Consider the following 21,347-nt stretch of genomic DNA (forward strand, 5'->3'; position numbering starts at 1 on the left):
AGTTTCTGTTGCTTTTCCAGTTTTTGTTTGTTTTTCAGTTCTTCCTTCTTTTCCAGTTTTTGCTTCTTTTTCTGCTCTTGTTTCATTTTCAGTTCTTGCTTCTTTTCAAGTTTTTGCTTCTTTTCCTGCTCTTGATTCTTTTTCAGTTCTTGCTTATTTTCCAATTCTTGTATGTTTTCCAATTCTTGTATCTTTTCCGGTTCTTGCTTCTTTTCTCGTTTTTGTATCTTTTCCAGCTTTTGCTTCTTTTTCAGTTCTTGCTTCTTTTCTCGTTTTTGTGTCAATTCCAGTTTTTTCTTGTTTTTCAGTTCTTGCTTCTTTTCCAGTTTCTCCTTCTTTTCCTGTTCTTCCTTTTTATTCAGCTCTTGATTCTTTTTCAGCTCTTGCATCTTTTCCTGTTCTCGCTTCTTTTCTAGTTCTTTCTCGTTTTCCAGTTTTTGCTCCTTTTCATGATCACAAGGAGGGTTTTCCAATCTACAAAATAATCAGTATCTCTTTATTTCAGTAGTAAAAGAGTGAAAGTAATGCAACGAAAATCACGTTTAACATGTACAACACTTCCATATTTAGATACTATATAACACTTTTGGCTCAGTTTCATAGGGAAAAATCTAACCGTAGATTCATTGCCTGATAGAATGTTTTTCTACAAAGGGCGAATTTTTAGTTTTCGTTGTTAGGACCTAAAGCCAAGCAGAGAAATTAACTCTTTCGCATAAAGTCGCCCGAAAGTCGCCCGAAACGCCCGTGCATTCAGGCAACAGCAAACCGCCGCAACGCCTCGTTTATTTTCTACCTAGTTCTTTCCCCTCCACGTTAGTGTGTATGGCTCATTGGTTTCGCGAGTTGTTAAAAGACATGTCAATCATTCTTTTGAAGCAATAAAATAATAATAATATATAACTAAAAGAGAAATAAAAAATAAAGGAGAAGAAATAATAAAGGAAAGGAGAAAAACGAAAAATAAAAATAATAAAAACAATAATATAAATTAAAAAAAGGAGAAAAACGGAAAGTAAAAAGGAGAAAAACGGAAAGCTATTGACGCTCGCAGGTGCAAACCGGCCCTAAGGTGAAACTGCACACAATGGATGAAACCGGAGGGGGAAAGGAAAACTATTCCAAGACAAATTCGTAAACACGGGCGTTTTCGATGTTTATTGAAAACAGATTCGGTCGTCCCTCGATGCGAAAGAGTTAAAGCATTTGGCATGATTTGTATGCAATAAGCGACCACCATGAATCTCACGTAGAGCGTAATAAGTTGCAAAGTTTTAGTGCCTTACTTTTCCTTACTTAATTTTTACATAAGTTGTAATATAAATAATAGTACTAATAAACAGGTGGCTTAAAAGCAGAGGGAAAGAATGGCGAAAATTGCAAAATAGGAGGAAAAAATGAAACTGAAATGAAAAATGAAACAACTACAAACAAAGGATGGAAAAAGCATTTTAGAAGATATACAAGTAACGTACTTTCTGAATCAGCAAAATCTGTATTTAAACGAGTATAAGTTTGAAAGCTTTGGATTCATTTACATTTTTGAATCAATTACTATTTCTTACGCATGCCAGATATATTAAATTTCTTCAATTTTTGTATAATTTACTTACGTATTTTGTATTTTAACCTTTTCTTATTATTATCCCAGTAGAGGTAACCTGACACCTCATTAAATTATCTCCGAGTTTCCTCATTTAAGTCATCTTCCTGTCAGATCAATCTCTTTGCATCGCTGGTTGCAAAGGTTTCAAATTTTTTCTCGTTATTCCAAATTCGGAATATATTGCTGGTCTATTTCGTGGTACAGCAGAGGAGCACTAGGAGTTTTGCCACCATTCGTTTTCAATTGAAAATTTTATTCTCATTCTTCAGTTGCATTCTTAAAGTTTTAATTATTTATACAGGAAGAATGAAAGAAATCAAACAAAGCAAAATAAATTACGAAAAGATATATCTGTTTTCTCCTATATTTATTGTTCCCTGTAATTTCTTTTGTCTGTTCCATTAAATTTATTGAAGGAAAATTTGCGAAGTCTTACAAAATGTATTTCCTAAATCCTAAGCGAATTAAGCCTTTCTGAGCGTTTCGGCTACACTTTAATGGCTTTTAAAATATAATGTTAGAATATTGACAGCTGCCTATACTGAAATATTTTCTATAGTCCTCGAAAAAAGAAGAATTAAAGTTCCAGGAGGTTATACAATGAAGGACACACATTTCTTATTTGAAGGGCAGGAGAAAAAAAAAGATATTTTCGGATGGGGATATGTAGCATTTTAAACACTATGTTTGTAAATTTCATGATATAGTAGTAACACTTGAGTCATAGGTAATTATGCACATATATGAGAGAGACGACAACGACGAAAAATGAAATGGCAAAACATGACCGAAAACACTTTCCTGGTCGGTACAAACAACACGAAACACAAGAAAGAACGGACACCAGTTATGCTTAGCACAAGAGAAATTAAAAAATAGGAACAAAATTAGACACTTATGGACCTCAATGAAATTCTTCGAAATTACGACCTGAACCCTGATGCAGGTATCACATCTCTCGCACATCGAACATAAGATGTTCTGGAAAATACCGTGCACCCCCAGGACTTTCCCAGCAGCTGACACGATATGTGCCACAAGTTCCTGTTGGAGTTCTAACGGGGGTTTCGTGCACTAATGTTTTGACGTACCCTAGAGAAAGTGATAATGCAAGTGAGGGCTCGTGATCTTGCTGAACAATGCACTGGACTACCCCTACCAAACCCATGTCTAGGATACTTCCCGAAGGAACTTTCGAATACTTTTTTTGATGACGATCCAATGTTTTTGTTCTTATTTCTTAGTTTCCGCCGCGCTAAGAATAACAAACAAATATCTTTACACTGTTCGTACCCTATTTTTCTTGTGTTGTCTCTCGTCACTATGGCGCCTGAAAGCGTTTCCGACAATGCATTGCAATAAACGATTATATGTATATATATATATATATATATATATATATATATATATATATATATATATATATATATATATATATATACCATTAGTAGATGTTGAATGTCGACATTTACCGGTGTAAGTCAGAAATAAGGGTATTTGAAAATATTTCGGACATACAACAAGCGACTATGTGAATGTTGACATTCACCGGTGAAAGTCGACATTCTCCAGATTTCGGTGTTTCACCGTAACATATATACGATAAACGTATATATATATATATATATATATATATATATGTGTGTGTGTGTGTGTGTGTGTGTGTGTGAATTAATGTTAGGAATTCTGATCGCACATGTTGATCTATAATACAGAGCAAATTTGAAAGATGAATAAGATAAAATATTCAGATTTATTTCAATTCACATTTGCGGCCCCAGTTCATTTGAAATTCCAAACTTACCTATTTCTAGAATATTTATATTTCTCATATTGTTGGAATAGGAATAAAGTAGTACGACGCCGTGTCAGCGGTGACAGAGATAGAAAAAATGTGCATAGTTCGACAATATTGTGGTTTAGTAAGAGAAATATTTGATTCAGGAAATTTTATATTCCCACTTAGCTAAGTCATCATCTTTATGTAAAAATCATGTGATGGGGATATATATATCTACATAAACATATATTTTAATTAATTAATTTTTATTTTTTAATTTGCTATTAATTCAAAATCATTTAATATTACATATTAAAAACAATAATTGCAATGAAAAGTTAGAATCTGGAAATTTTTATTATGTTTGATGAGTACATTGTCAAAACTCGAGCTAAATAATATCATAAATCTCTGTAAATCTAGAAATATATAGTCTAACAGAAAGAATGTGAGGAGAACAATTTATATTAGATTTGTTCCGAATAGAGTATGGGATGGATTTCAGTGTTTATTTAATTTGTTTTACATATATATATATATATATATATGCATATTATTTATAAACATAAAGTCTTTTTTGTCTTTGTTACTCTAATTATATCAACTATTTGACATTTACTTCTCATTCACAAATTTTACAAACTGGCCGTATAAACACGTGTATTTTGTATATTAGCTTTCTGTTTAGATATTTCAGTAGTTAATGCAATAAAGTTTCCTTATAATCAAAAGGTATTACAATAAATATGAATTCTTCACAATGTAATTTTCCATTTTAAACATTTATAATCTATTTTTGTAATGAAGGAATGAAAAAAACTTTAAGCATTATAAATCTGAAAACGTATTATTTTCCAGACCAGCGTTTTTGTCAAAATTATTAAATGTATAATTAAACTGGACCTGAAACATTATGTTTTGTTTTATTATTTTTTCCGAAAAGACTTACGTCTCCGACACGTATTGCAATCTTAAACATTGGGGATCCAATTCTTCTAGTAGTTGATCGCTGTAGTATATTCCTGCTTCTCCTTCTTCTTCTTCAAATACACGTCGATAATTATTTGCGCTGAAATATTTTTATTTCATTAAATATATATATTCATATGTTTGAATTAATTAATTTAATAAATGATTACTTATACGTTTTTTGTCAAAAGTAGTAAGTTACAGTTTGCGAACATTTTTACAGATTGTCAAAGATTTCTAAACGCTCTATGTTGTAAAATATCTTTACTTATTCAAAATCTTTAAAAAACAATAAATATGGAAATGAATATTCGTCTTATTAGCCTAAATTCCATTATGAGGATATACAGGTATAAAAGGAAATAAAGTTGCTGGGACCAGCAGCTCAAGATGCTATATTATAAGGTCTGATTGACATCTATCATCTCAAATCAAACCTTGCAATGAGGGAAATAATTTCCAAACACGTTTTAATAAAATAACAAACAGGATGGGACGAGGCAGATACAAGAAGATTGCTCGACGGTTACCTCCCGCAAGTATCCCTATAAAGAATAAATTTTTTCTCCAATTAGATTGGCAACAAGTCATGGAAAGTTCCCATTTTATTTCCAGAGATTCTTAAGAAGCACGCAAAATGCGAGCGCGAAAAACCTGCAAATCTAGCAAAATTTAAGCTTTATAAATGGCACACTTCCTATTCCTTCATATGTATACTTTCCTTTCCTTCATATGTATTGCAATTTATCATATGATCATTATTTACAGCAATGATTCTTAAATGTCTTCGACCTAAGGCTCCTAATGACGCCGAGGAAAACTTGCGCAACTGTGACAAAAAGAATATTTAAAAATACAATAAAAGCTTGAAAGGTAATAAAAATGCCTGAATTTAATTTCCTTTTATTTAAATGAAGCTTAATGTTTTTAAAGGAAATTGAATATTGTAAACAGGAATCAACAATATAAATATCTGTGGATTTTTGCCTCTTTGTTTTTTTCTTCGTAACATCATATCTCCGGAACGGGAGTTTGAGTTTGGAAGGAGGTATCCCCGGATTTCAAAACTTCTTGGTTAAACTTTCCGACTATTGTTATCTTCCTACGACTATCACTCGAGATATTATATAAAATTTCGGAAAACGGTAATTTTTCGTATTTATTTTTCCAAGTGGCCGAAGTCTAGCGCACTGGACATCAAAATGCTTTACTTGGAAAAATGTTGGCCCTTCTCACTTTCAAATCGTAGAGTTTGTTTAAGAGATATATTTAAGTTAAAAAAAATATGAAATAAATAGTATTGCCAAACGTCAAACTTATTGTTATTATTATTTACGGTTATATTCTGAAGTTGAAGAAAGCACGTGATTCCATATAACGTCATTGTATGTCGAAAATCTTTCGTTAATATCAGTATTTTAAATGAATAGCTGCTTTTGGCAACTTTTATGTTTCACCTTTGGATACGTGACACGATATGCTATCGCTACGTTAATTCCTTTATTGAGATTTTGAAAATTTGTTATATTGAAATAAATTTAAATCATAACCTCCAATGTATTACCTGAAGTGTCAAAGGTCTTTGTTTCCTGAGTTGGCAAGAAAAATGTATTTACGAATCGCTGGTTGCTTGGAAAGAATGAATACATTTTCTTCATAATGAAATGTTTCTATGCATTTTATGCTATTCTAAATTTATTTATAAAAATTTAATTTCTTTTATTGTATACTTACTTTCTGAGTAGAAGTTTAAACATCTGTAGATATTTAACGTATTTTAGATGCAATGTTACTTTACTACAGTTAAATAATTTTTTTTTTCCAATTTACTAAAATGTCTGAACGCAAGAAGAGAGCACAAATGGTACAGCGAGCTACAGAAAAATGAAGTAAAAAACACTAGGAGACTCAACAGGCAAGTACAATAAAATTTGCGAGCTTCAAAAATGAATGAAGACACAACTAGAAACTCAGCAGGCAAGCATAGTGACAAGACAGCTTACGCATTCAAGAAACTGAAGAAGAAACGAATAGGAGTTCCAGGAGACAAGCAACAACTCAAGAAACTTCGCGTGCTCAAACTGTATCAGAAACTAGTAGAAAACACAAAAGACATTCAGAAAACCAAGAAACACTGCGTGCTCCGGAAAGGGAAGCAGAAGGGAAACGGAGGCCCATTAGGCAAGTGGAACGTCAACAGACCATGCGCGATGAATAGAAGAAGTAGCAAGTAAACGAAGGATACAAGACTCTCCGCGTCAGCGTCAGATTCGACAGGAAATAACAGAACAGCTCAAGAACCTATATAAACAACTCAAGACGCTGCAGTTTACGGACAATTTTTGTTCGAAGTGGCAGAGCGTATACGAGGGAACAAGCGTCTCATGAACGCATAAAGACATACACGTAGTACTCTTCACAATGCAGGAAGTTTACTTTGAGCAACACACTGTATACATAGAGCTCGTAGACATATATAGTAAAGATTTTGCTTTGGCAACAGCCCTCTAGTAAAATGTATGAAGTTTATATTAGCATCTCACAATACCTGAACGAAATTTTTCTATTTACTTCTTCATTTACAATTTTCTGAATTTTTTTATCAGTAATCCTGTCTATATAATATAGATATCAAAATCAGAAAAATTTAATTAATTATCTTTAAATGTAATTAAGTAATGAATACTTCGCCCCTGTTCATACCGAAACAACATGATGTAATTGTAGATAGCTAGAAAGTAAAATGTATTCAGCAGGCTGTGCAGCAAGCGACATCTATAAATGGTGATAACACAATAATGTTATATAATGTTATATACTGGCAGAGTTTTAAATTAAGAACATATACATCAGTGTTTTAATAATAAGAATTTTGCATCAAATTGCAAAACAAATATCTTAACTTCTGTCTTTTCATGCATAAGAGTTCAGCATTCGGAAAATTATATTTTCGTAAATGGTTTAGCAAAAATAACGAAAATTATTGCCCTGAGAAATGGATAAGCTTGGTATGAATCCGAATTACGCCAAGACTACCCGTCAATGGTTGTTTTGAACACGCCCTTAATGAATATATATAACCCTTAACAAACGTAAAGTCAGTGAATCTACTATCCGAGTGTGTCTTTATATCTTGAGTATTTAAGAAATGCATTTATCTATCTGGATAAAGCTAACGCTATTGCATGAATAACAACGTTTATTTAACATTTGATATAACCAACTTCATATACATCTTGAAATAAAACATAAATTTCTTAATAAGATACTAAAAATTGCAGAAAAAATACAAAAATAATGGAATTTCTAATAACACTACAAGTAACATACCGAGGAATAAATTGCGCAGCAAAACTGATGCAATCTACAATATGTATACCAAAAAATTTATGTACCGCAATAGAAATGCAATAGAATGAGAAATGAAACTATCATGAGATTTATAATGAAATATTCACCATAAACTATTGATATATGTTAATAAATATATACTTTTAATACTATTCATTTAAATATGCTGAAACTTTCATAATATTCATTACTTACGAACGCTTTTTCATCCATCGAAGCATAGCACAAGCCATTCTCAATTCAGTGCTGGTGCACGTCAATAAAATAAGGATAAATCCAAATTTTTACAAAAAATCAATCGCCTTGACTCGTTTCTCAGAAAACTTATGTCTACAAATGCAGTATTAATATATCACATCAATATAATTCGGGATCATAAAATCTCCAAACAACGCATTAAACGCAAAAAATCGCATTAAGGCAGAATGAAGAATTTTCACTCTTACAATGGCTTTTACAACAATATACAATAGAATCTAATTTCTAAACTAAGTGTTCATTGTTACACCATATTTCATTTTTTGGGGAATCTTTCATGGTTGTTCAGTAATTCTAACTGTTTACTTGTTTAAATAGAATTATGATTTCATATATATGCACAGACTTATATATGTATATATTAATACGTATCTGTGTAACATACATCCTATTATTATATGTAGGCGTATAATTCTAAATTAATTATACTAGTCAACAGAATTTATATATTGATAGCATCAGACTTTTAAAATTATTTATTACTCTCTGCTTGCTAACGATTAGATAATTACGTACAGTGGTACCTCGACATACGTGTTTAATTCGTTTCGTAACCTTGCTCGTATGTCAAATTGCTCGTATCTCAAAGCAATTTTCCACATTGAAATTAATCGAAATGCCATTAATCCGTTCCAGATCCCAAAACACGACCTCAGTTGTTTTTTAAGTGTTTTTAAATAAGAATCAAAAACAAGAAGAAACATTTATTTATAAATAACAAATACATATTCTATAAAAACATAATTAAAAGAAAAAGTGAAGTGCCTACGGAAGAGCTTAATTTTTGTCACTGGTCTTCGCTTTTTTCGTCATGATCTGCTTATTTCCACCCGCAGATCATTTAAAAAAACTTTCCAAGGAGGTTTGTTTCTTCCTCCGTGTCAAGGATGCACGACTAGTTGCAACGTTGTCGCGGTGATGTTTGTCCACGAACTCTACAACTTTCTCCCACATTCCCAAGACCTGTTTTATATCTCTTGTAGGGATAACCTTGTCCACCTCTAGCTCCTCTTCAAAACTAATTTTTCGTTAACCCAACGTATGCTGCTGCAAATACAGATCGTGTAACTAATCGGTTGTCAGCTCCTGAGACTGTTGTTCGACGAGTTCGTTCATATCTCTCCCATCCACCTCCAGACTCATGGATTTTCCCAGAGAAACAAGCTCCACTACCTATGCGACTTTGGGTTCCAATCGTTCGAAGGCCCTTTCAGCAACAGCCTCAGGCCACAGCTTCTTCCATGCAGAGGTTAAGGTCCTCGTTGTAACACCCAGCCAGGCCTGATCAATAATTCCTAGGCATATGACGATCTTAAAGTGGCCTTTCCAGAACTCTCGAAGGGTAAGGTTTGTGTTCTCCGTCACCTCAAAGCAGCCCCAAAAAATGTGCTTGGTGTACAATTTCTTAAAATTAGAAATCACCTGCTGATCCATGGTCTGCAGGATAGGAGTGGTGTTGGGTGGTAGGTAGGGAACTTTTATAAACTTGAACTCTTGGAGTAAATCATCTTCGAGATTTGGTGGGTGAGTAGGGGCATTGTCGAGGAAGAGAAGGGGTTGCATGGGTAGGTTGTTTTTCTGTGGGTATTTTTTAACAGAAGGGCCAAACACCAGGTTTATCCACTCCGCAAAGAATTTCCTGGTGACCCACGCCTTCGGATTTGTCCTCCACATAACTGGCAGATTTTCTTTTGAAATATTATATGACTTAAAGACTCTGGGATTTTCCGAATGGTATACTAGCAGAGGCTTGATTTTACAGTCGCCAATCTCATTGGCGCAAATTGCTAGAGTTAATCTATCCTTCATGGGTTTGAGACCTGGCATCGTCTTCTCCTCTGCCGTTATGTAAGTTCTATTCGCCATCCTTTTCCAGAAAAGCACTGTCTCGTCACAGTTGAAGACTTGCTGGGGGGATGTATCCTTTGGCTAGTATCAGTTCGGAAAACATTTTGATGTAAACCTCAGCTGCCTCACCATGTCTGACGACGGAGTGAATGCCGGTCCTTTTCCTAAAGATGTCAAGCCAGCCCTACTGGATTTAAACAAGTCTTCCGATTCCTCATTTTTAGAAGTGTGTGGGATCTTCTTTAGCAAATAACCGTAAATTGCTCGTGCCTTCTCACATATGATGCTTTATGTTAAGGTTCCTCCTTGAAGCTGCTTCTCTCTCACCCACCCCATCAGTAGTTTCTCCATCTATTCACGGAGAGAGGTCCAGAGTTTAGACATTATTTTATCGGCCTTAGATGGCGTTATACCCTTTATCAACTCCTTTTGTTTAAGCACAGTACATATCATTGATGTGCTACGACCGTACATCATCGCCAAGTCAATTACTTGCACTCCTTGCTCATGGTTTTCTATGATTTCACGCTGTAATTCAATAGACATCATCTTCTTCTTTGTACCCATGGTTGTAAAAATAAATATGATAATGTTTTCTAAATGTACAAAAAGCAAAAAGCGCCAACCCAGCTTATCAAAGATGCTTCCAAAACGAGGGAAACAAGCACACAGACTGAGATCTTGTCTGAGGTGGGAGAAACTGTTAGACGCTGCATCTAAATATAAATAACCATCGTCTTCACTGCCGAAACCCTCTAAACTATTCTATAAATCACTATCAAAAAAGTTATTACGTATAACAAAATTACCATGAAATAAGCAATATCCCTTAATTCAAATATTAATGATCCTAATAAATAAATTAACCAACTTCCCTTTGCAAAATCTTAAGAACTCAAATGGTATAAAGGAGGTTAAGAACTTTGTTTCCAAAAAAATCACTCAAAACTTTTCAGTATCTTAAAATCAGTGAAATGAGCAACAAAGAACACAAAAGAATACAAAAAAAAAAAAAAAAAATTCTGGAAAGCAAAGTATAATTAATGATAATGCAAAGTATAATTAATGATATCCCTTGTAATGTTGCGCGCTTCCAACCTGCACGCAACAATAGTGGTGACTGCAAAGAACTGGAAAGTAGACAAATTCTTGAGAAGGGTTTAAATCCCTTTTCATTCAACTTTAGAAATTACAAATGCGTGCTCTTGACGCTCGCAAACTACGCCGACCCGGAGGTAAAATAAAAATAAGAAACTAAAAAAAGAATAATAACAAGTGACTAGCTACGAGGCTATCTAAACGTAACTAACCTCACCGCGTTCTAAGATACCGCTGATAATTCAGCAAACTTCTGAATATTACGTTGAAAAATTAACAATCTGCCGAGGCAAGCACACAGGCCTAAACGCGTGGTTCTTCAATTTCTAACTAGCCACCTCCACGCTCGTGCAGCAAGAAAGCACACTTTCGAACTCGTTTCCCTTCTATTTAACTCAGATTACTTCCGCTGACAATTCGAATCCTTTGTGCGTTCTACTAGAATTTACATACTCTGGCATTGGCAATTCCAGGGGAAAGTAAGGTTTAACAGAAAAGATAGTTTAAACTTAAAATAAATGTTAGTTAAAATAAATATAAACCCTACATTTGCCGCTGCCAGAATTTGGTAAACTTGGAAGCAGGTCCTAGAAACGACCTGTTGGAAAGTTTCCACAATTCTGATCTAAATTTTAAGAGCCTCGTTGACATAAAAAAAAATCTGTTATCTCATAAAAGGTAGAACAAATTTCTGTAGATACTTATTTAATTCTCTCTTCTTACAGCAACCTTTCCTGTACTTCAGCAATCAATCTGTTCTCTTCCTTCCAGTATCTGGAAGGAATAAGTATCAGTATCTTTCTAAGTACATTATAATTTACACTTTCTTGACACTGAATAAGTTTTTGTTTTTGAACGATTTATTTTCCTTAGTTACTGCTTAATGCACATACATTCAAGTATTCAAACATGAATTTAACTTTACCCTGGCTCTCCACCATGTGTGGTGTCAAACGAGAATATTCGTGTTTTAGTATTGCAACACTTCTCCTAACCACAATGATTTGTTAGAATTCAACGACCAAATAGACACACCTTACTCGACATTCTACAATTCGATGAGCTACTTTAACATTCTTAAAATTCAAGTCTAGGTGGAGAATCCTGCAAAGCACATTCATTCTAACTTCCCTCTCATTTATCCTTAGACATGCAGGCTTTCGCTCTAAAGCATGATTTTATCTACAGTTTAATACTTAAATTTGAATTCATTGCTATTGAGCCTTTACTTTTAGCATTTAAAGTTTTATGCTTCTAGACTAAATTCTACTTTTACATAACTTTCAAGCATTTACGTATCTTTACAAAATTCTAATAAATATGATTTTTACAATTTACCATAAAATGAATAAGAGAAAAATAAATTTTTACTTTACTCATTCTTCGCCAAGCTGGAGGCACTGAAACTAAAGTAGTTATTAATACAAGAATACGAAGTTATTTTTATCTTCGGCCAAATTTTGGCTTTAAAATAACAGAATTAGTCTTTCGACCAACAGAAACTACTTGTTCCTAGATTTTATACTTAAAGAAAATAATACTTTTGCCTTAGCTAAATAAAGAAAAGAAAACTAAATCTCAACCGAGACACATTGACTTCCGTCAAAACATAGAACTTTGTATTTACGCATAACAAAAGAAAAAAATGTTATAGAAGATTTTTAACTTATCTTTGATTTTTCGATGATTGTAACTCCGACATCCTCTTCTGGCAGAACTGCTCCCACGTTATAGATTTCATCGACGTCAGTCGTCTGCTTAGGGTCTTTCGAGTGTCGTCCACGTTGCTTCTTCTTTTTTGCCCTGAGCATGCTGGCCTCTTGGAGTGGTAGTCGTCGGGTTGCTGTCTTTTCCGTTCTGCCCCTGGACGGCTGGTCTTGGCGTCCTCCCGTCTGGAATCGTGCTTGGATTTCTTCTGTTGGTGGTGGTCTTTTCGTTCCTCCTGCTGTGTTTTTGTTCTCGGGAACGGCGGCCTTGTTTGCACCTGACTCTCTGGCCCTGGAAGCGTTCTACTCGATGTAGAATTTCTACTGCGATACGTTGTAAGTAGCATTTTCCTCTTTACCAAAGTGTCTTTACGCGGCGGCTTTGCTTTCTTGTATTTCTTAAATGCTGGAGTCTGACGTTTTCATTTCTTCTTTTCGGTACCGCCGCATGACTTATAGAAGGGCTAGGTTTCTCTTCAGTTCTCTGCTTCTTGGGTTGTGGAACGGGTGACGTTACTTCTGGACCTTCTACTTCATTTACGCTTGAGTCCTGTAAGAAACTTCTAAGGATTTCAAAATCATTTTGATTATAATATTTTTCACCTGGTCGGGACTTGCTTTACAGATTTCCCCTCTCTCGTTCTTAAGGTACAATACGACTCCCTTGATTTCCTGAATTACATATGGGCCTTCAAATTTTGGAGCTAACTTTGCAGTAAAATTATCTGGGGCACTTGATAAAGAAAATTTCCGCTTCAACACTTTATCTCCAACTTTAAAATCTGCTTCACGGCGTTTTCTATCATAGTATAACTTTTGCCTATTTCTTGCCGTATCCGATCTTTTAACCGCCTGGTCAATAAGTGTTTGCACATCTTTCTGTTTAAATTCTTGCTCTCTTTGTTGTACAAAGAATAATTTATCTAATGGCGAAATTAACTTTCGTCCTAAAAATAATTCTGCTGGGGTTTTCCCGTAGTATCGTGATTTGCCGTTTAGTTGCCTTGAACTAAAAAGCATCAGCTTTGTATAATAAACTTTATTCTTATTCTAAAACATAAAATTCTTTAAGAGAAATATTGCCTGCAGTCAGTGCGGCTAAGAACGCTATTCTACTGAAACATAAACATGAACAACTGTTGCCATTCACACAAACTTTATAGTAAAATAAAGCACGTTGCCAGTAACAAGATTATTGCAAAAATCATAACATAAAATTAAGCAGTGAGGAAATAAAATATACAAAAAAAAAAAAAAAAGAAAAGCAAATATTAAATATGCATCCAACATTAACTCCCACCCTTGCCATTGCATTAACATAGATCATTCCCGATGCAATGGCAACGGTAAAAGTTTTACTACGGGTATTTTAAAATAACCATTAACAGTTTTCACTGTAAAAACTCTAATATTGCCATTAATTGATTATTAGATGACAATTTATATCTGTGACAAACAATACATTTATGGATAAAGGACTGAATAAGTTTCTTACCATTTACAATCCAATAGCTTTGCTTTAAAATGTTAGCTAGTAAACTGGGCCCTGCATGCATATAAGTTACATGATATTGTTTAACAAGCAACAAAGCAATCCTGTGTTGACCTGGTATAATTATGGGATGCTTAGCATTGAATGACAAGTCAGAATTTTGCAGCCTACCTCCCACCCGTAAAACACCATCATCATCTAGAAAAGGAAAAAGTGAACTTAAAACACTTTTAGGACTTAAAGATGAATTATTTTTGAGATCCTTTATATCTTTATGGAAGTGCACAAACTGGATCCATTTAATGATCAACTTCATAGCTGCTTGCCTTTCATTAGATGAAGGTACTACTGCAGGACTTTTTAACCTATTATCTTCAGAACCAAAGACCCGTTCTTTGCACCTAGAAATAAATCTTAAACAAAAAGAAATTACATTAACTATTTTAGATAAAGAAGATCAGTTCTGAAATAAATTGTCCAGAGTGTCATTAGTCAAATAAGCTGTTGTACAAAAAAATGATTTTGTCCTTTGTTCAGTTAAGACAGTTGCATCGCTGTTAGTCTCATTACTGACAGAACATTGTAGAGGCCACTTTGAACTGTCGAACGCTAAGAATGATGGCCCATGCCACCATAGGGATATGTTCGGTAGAACTTTAGGATCGATTCCTCTAGAAGGAAGATCGGCAGGATTCTGTTTCGACGAAATATAGCTCCACTGTTGATAGGGAACAGCATCTAATATTTCTGAAGTCCTGTTTGCCACAAAAAGCTTCCATTTTAGAGGATGAGCTGCTAACCAACAGAGAACAACCTTAGAGTCAGTCCAAGCGTGAAAGGAAATTTCAGTGGTGGAGAAGGCTTTACGAACAGCTTTGATTAATCTGGCAAGGAGCAATGCACCTAGGAGTTCCAGTCTAGGTATGGACACTTGTTTAATGGGAGCAACTTTGGTTTTAGCAACCACCAAATTGACTTCATTTCTGTCGTGAGATGTTGGTTGAACACAGTAGATAACAGCAGCGTAAGCAGATTCTGACGCGTCAGAAAAACCATGCAGATAGATGTGGTTAGACGTAGTTTGAAGCCACCTCGAAATTTTAACATTTTTGAGAGCCTTAAGATCTTTTTGAAGTCGCTGCAACTTCTCTTCCCATTCTTTAGGCAGTGGGGCATCCCAGTCAAGTTTTAAAAACCACAATTGCTGATAAAACATTTTCAACTTGACTGTACATGGTGATAGCAAGCCAAGAGGATCAAAGATTTTAGAAGATTGAGAAATGAACCTTCTTTTAGTAATTTCAGTCCCAAAATCCATAGAAATGTTAAATAAAAATACTTCTTCTGTAGAGTTCCAAAACAGCCCTAAAGCCTTGGCACATTCATCTGAGTGAACTTCCAGGTCATCTTCTTCATGATTATCAATGGATAAATTTTCGAGAAGCTTTGAGCAGTTTGACCTCCATTTCCTTAAATTAAATCCACGTTTCTGTAATAGCTGTGAAAGCTTAGAGCATAGGTCAACTGCTTCCTCTAAACTGTTTGCTCCAGATAAACAATCATCTACATAGAAATCATTTTTAAGAACGGAGGATACATGAGGATGATCCTGTTCTGCATCCAAAGCAATTTGCCACAAACAGCGTGTTGCTAAAAATGGTGCAGATGCAGTGCCATAACTAACTGTACATAATTTATATGTCTGCATTTTTGAATTAACAGATTCTCTCCAAACAATTCTTTGTAAATGTTGATCCTCATTATCTACTAAAATCTGGCGGTACATTTTTTCTATGTCAGCAGAAAAAGCTATTTTATGTATACAAATGTTGAGCAATATTGAAAATATATCTCGTTGTAGTGTTGCACCTACCCCTAAAACAGAGTTCAAAGAAACTGAATTTTTAGGTTTACATGAACCGTCAAATACTACACGAAGTTTAGTGGTAGAGCTACTTGGTTTAACAACAGCATGATGCGGTAGATAATATACTTGCTTATTTTCTTCATTCTCAACAACTGGAACCATATGATTTAAAGTTTCGTATTCTTGCATGAACTCCTATTATTGCCTACCAAGTTCTTTATCTAAATCAAATTTTCTTTCCATGGATAGAAGACGAGAAATAGCCAAAGGTTTGGAGTCGCCTAACTCTTCAGCATTACTGAAAACGGGCAGTCGGACAACAAATCTGCCATTTCCGTTTACTCGATAATTTTCTTTAAAATGCTTCTCACAAAACTCTTCTTCAATCGTTGATTTCTGATTTTGGAACGTTAATTCTTCCAACTCCCAAAAACGCTTAAGTGTTGCATCGACGTTATCCTCAATATGTAAACTAATGCGATTAACACTAATGGGATGCGGAGTATTGCCTTCTGTTTTAATTCTGCCTGATACAACCCAACCAAAAATAGTATTTTGCGCAATTACATTTTTATAGCCAAAAATCTGCCCTGGCTGAAGCAGAGAAAAGAAATAGTCAGCTCCAATTATCATGTCTATTTGTTTGGGCGTACTGAAATTTGGATTTGCAAGATTAATTGAATTCAAATAATCAAGGTCCTTGCTATCAATCTTTACTGAAGGCAAATGCGAAGTTAATTTTTTAAGAATATATGCTTGTATTAAAACACCATTTTTTTTCAACTCAGATTTGGGAAACAATTTTACATTTACATAACCACGAGTCAAAGCTGCTTCAGAATCACCAAGTCCCTTTACGCAAATACGGGCATTTTGTCTGCGTATATTTAATTGTCGAATAAATGATTCACTGATAAAAGAAGCTTCACTTCCACTGTCAAAAAGAATGATACATTCGTGACCTTGACCAGCAGAATCGTAAATTATTACTGCCGCCGTTGGTAAAAATGAAGTACTCTGACCCTGAATAGAAAAACTCGAAATATTATTTTGTTCGTCTGAATTAGAAATTTGTTCATCAGATGGAGATGAATTTGACACAACTACGTTAACACTTTTAATATCTTCATGCAGTAAAGTATGGTGTTTTGCTTTGCAAATAGAACACACATTCTGCGATGAACAAAATTTTAATTGATGATTTCCGAAACAATTGAAGCATAATAAATTCTTGCGAATGATATTTTTCCTAGTCGTAATATCTGCACCTTTAAATTTATAACACTTTGATAAAAAATGAGAACCATTGCAATGCTGACATTTTAGAACAGAATTTTTATTATTATGTGAAACATTCTTCGAAACAGAGCACTGATTTTTATGCGATACTCGCTTTTCATTATTATGAGTGTTTAACATTTCAAGTGAAACACATCTTGAGTTTAAGAATTCCAAAAAACATTCTAAGGTAGGAAATTCTTCTTCACCATTTTTTTGTGACCATAAATGGCGCGTTTCTGGATCGACTTTTTCTAACAAAAAATAAATTAGCGAAACATCTCTAGACGAAGCCTTTTCGCCAAGAGATTTTAATCCACGGATAACTTCATCAGATGTATCAGATAGTTTTCTTAGATTAACAGAATCAGCGCTAGTAATTTTTGGTTGCTCAAGAAATGTTCTGACAAGCGACATTACAATTTGATTTTTTCTATCATAACGATTCATCAATTTGTCCCAAGCCTCATCGTATGTAGTTTCGGAAATCGGAATATGCTTAATAATAGCAGCTGGTTCGTCTTTTAAAAGTCCTATCAAATATTGGAATTTCTGAATTTTCGCTAATGACTGATTGGTATGAACTGTCGCCATGTACAGATCTTTAAAATTAAGCCAATCAGTATATTTACCATTGAAACTCGGAATGTTTAACCGCGGAAGTTTAACACCCCGAGCGTTACGGGTTTTTTCAGGAAACGACGTAAAAATAATCGTGTTTTGTTACCATGTCTGTCGCAAAAGCGGCAAGCATTTTTACTCAAACTGCTTCAAAAGCGGGCCCCCTTACCATGTGGATATAATTAAGCTAATTCTCCCCTCCGTTGAATTTAGCGAGTGAAATTATTTTTTCTCCCTATGGTATCTTCGTCACGAGACTGGTTGCTAAAATAGTATTTTATCTCCTATTTGGCTACTTTATAATTTGCACACTAACACATATTACTGTATATTACTCGTACCTTAAAATCAAGATATGTGCCGAATACAGAAAGTTAGTCAATATACATCAGTAAGAGAAACTACGTAAAATGCTTTAAATTTCCAGTTTCTTTAAGGAATTGCTTCGATAATGGTGAAAAATTAATCTTGCATTTTTTTATCCTTATTTTCTGAGGAAATATTTTTTAATATACAAAGGGATTTTGTGAGAATTTTTTTCTCTCGTGTTCCAATTTTTCGAATACAAATTATTCGCAACTTGTTTTAGTATTATGTTTGTATTTAATTTTCAAATATTATAAGTTTATTCCAGTTTAAAGTGTTAGATTTAAATAATTCTTTAGATTGCACCATAAATTTATTAGTAATTAGTTATTTATGACACCGTTTTGACTTGTGAGAAATAAATAAAGTATTGTAATCGCGAAACATTTCGATTTTCATATTTCAAAGGAAATTTCCATTTTGAATAGTTCCATCATGACGTTTAAACGTACGTATGTCGCATAACTTAACATAAAATGTTGAAATTTTATATTTGGGACTTATGACTAGTTTTAGCGCGACGTATGTATGCATGTATATCGCATAACTCAACAGCAGAATAGATGAAGTGGCTGATGAATGAGATCAGGCAGTTCGGCTTTCATAGAGTAAAATCACTTTGGGGGTAGAAAACAAGTAAACAGCTTGGACAAAGGAGCTTCTTGAGAAAATAAATGTATTTTCGAGTTACAATGCAATTTCCTTGTAATTAGCTATATATGAGTTACAATGCAAGTATTTATATACTACGTGCATTATCGAGATGTTAATAGAAACCAAAAAAAAAAAAAAAAAAATTCTTTGTAGCAAAATTGTTAACGATATTATTTCTCCAACACATTTACGCAGATGTGTATTCTTTTCATGAAGGATGAAAAATAAGTTAACAGTTTTTCGAGCAGATGCTCCAAATTATACAGCTTTGAAGATTAAGTAATGAAAACATAAACTCTTATTTCTGGTTATGTGCTGAAAAAGATATTACCCTTTTCAAAGAAAACACCTAATAGCGGAATCTCCAAGTTGACTTCAACGTAAATATACCTCCAGGGGTATATTTTAGTTTACTGAACTCTTTTAGTTTACTGAACTAAAAGCTTACCACCTTTGTACATTTTCTACTTTATATGGGAGACCATTACCTTTGTGCAAGGACAAAAAAGCATCCGCTATCTATTTTTCTCAGTTCTTTCATTTTGTTAACTATGACGAGAAATGGAGCTGCCGAAAATTCTAAATTTATTGCTTCTTCCAAAGACTCTGATTTCAAGTTGTGTATTTGCCGTCTGTTAGTAATTTAAGGCCTTAAATTCAGAAACATCCTTTCATCAGTAATTACAGTACATATAAACACAATATCATTATTTAAATTCAGACTTTAAAAACTTCATTTATGTTAATCTATGGAAAGCGCAATATATATATATATATATATATATAAATGTAGTAAGCTCGCATAAAAGTTACCAAGAGCTGTTGCTCCAAAAATTGCACAAGATGTTTTCTAGACCAAAATTAGTTTTTCAAAATTGTAATTACTACCTTGCTTGATATATATATATAAATTTAAGCAGTTTATTTCGTGAAAATTTATCACACTTTTCGTAGGAATTATTAAAACTGTTTTGCTGTTAAAATTATTAAAACTGTTATATGTAAACTATATATATATATATATATATATATATATATGTAAACACACAATACAAAACACTGTGTATACATATGGTGATGTAAGTTTGTGAGCATGTGTGCGCGTGTATGTTATATTTCCCTATTATATATCATATCAGTATTTTATTGAAAGTAGTTGTAGACAACATTTAATAGAAAAAACTGAAAAGTATAGTAAATCTCAAAATGATAGTGCAATTATGAAACTGAATATTACATAAAATCGAAAATTTATGTGAAGCAACTATGGAATGAAAATAAATTCTAGTTAGGTTTCACAGCATACAAAATAACACTTTAATCTAACCACTTGAGTAAAACGAATGCCAAGAAAATATCCTGAAAATGTATATCGGGAAAAAGAATTCTCCGGAAAATGCCTCACGGAAAATATGCACCTGGTTAAAAATATCGCTAGAATAATAAACAATGTAAATATTTTTATCAGGTACATATACACATGCACCTTGAAAAATATTTGTAATTTTTATACTTTGTAGAGATATATAGAGGATTCTTTAGTATTAAATATATTTTTCAATTATTTATTACAAAATATTCTTTCTTACTAAAAATATGCTTAATGATTACATCGTTTATATATCCTAATTAATTATGAATATTTTTTTTAGCTTTTTGTTATTTGTGTTTCGTTTCTGAGAATTATTAAAATTCAAGCAATCTGAATTTTACACAAAAATAAATTCTTTCCTTAGTGACAAGTATAACTTTTGCATTAGAAATTATTCATGATAAATGCAATCTTGCTTTTTTGCCAACAGAATGTTTTGGCTTATTTGACTACATCAAAGCATACTAGAGCTGTCTGCCTAAGAGGAGGGTCTCTTCGTGGAGGACTTTTTAAAGGTTAGGTTATTTAATTACGGCAAAGCCTCGAGGGCTATCTGCCTAAGGGGAGGGATGGCGTCGTGGAGGACTTTCTAAGGGAAACTGGCTCGTATACACGTTACACATGATGAAAACCACGAAAACACCCATGCACCCAGCCCGTTCGCGGGATTCGAACCTCGGACCGAACTACCAGTGTTCAGCGACTTTATCGCTCGGCCGCTGGTGGGCCCCAGGACTTTTTAAAGAAACTGCTCGTATATATGTTATATATACGGAAAACTATGAAAACTCCCATGCAGCCAGCCCGGTCTCTTAGAATCGAACTTAAGTCAGAACTCGGTATTCTGCGACTATTCAGCGACTTTACCGTTCGGCTGACAGTGACAGAATGTCTGCTACCTATACATTAATATACTACATAGGTAGATTTGTTTCCGAGAAAGAGATGCGAAACAGAAAAGATATGAGAATCATATCCATCTCACTGAGATGAATATGATCATTTTCAATGTGCCATTTGGTAGTGCTCTATTTAAATGGCCAACGTGTAAGTTAAGTGGGTGGCCAAATACCAGACAAGA

Source organism: Stegodyphus dumicola, chromosome 7 (genome assembly GCF_044657685.1).
Source record: "Stegodyphus dumicola isolate Sdum_Otavi_A_Nest chromosome 7, ASM4465768v1".
In the NCBI taxonomy this organism is placed as follows: Eukaryota; Metazoa; Arthropoda; class Arachnida; order Araneae; family Eresidae; genus Stegodyphus; species Stegodyphus dumicola.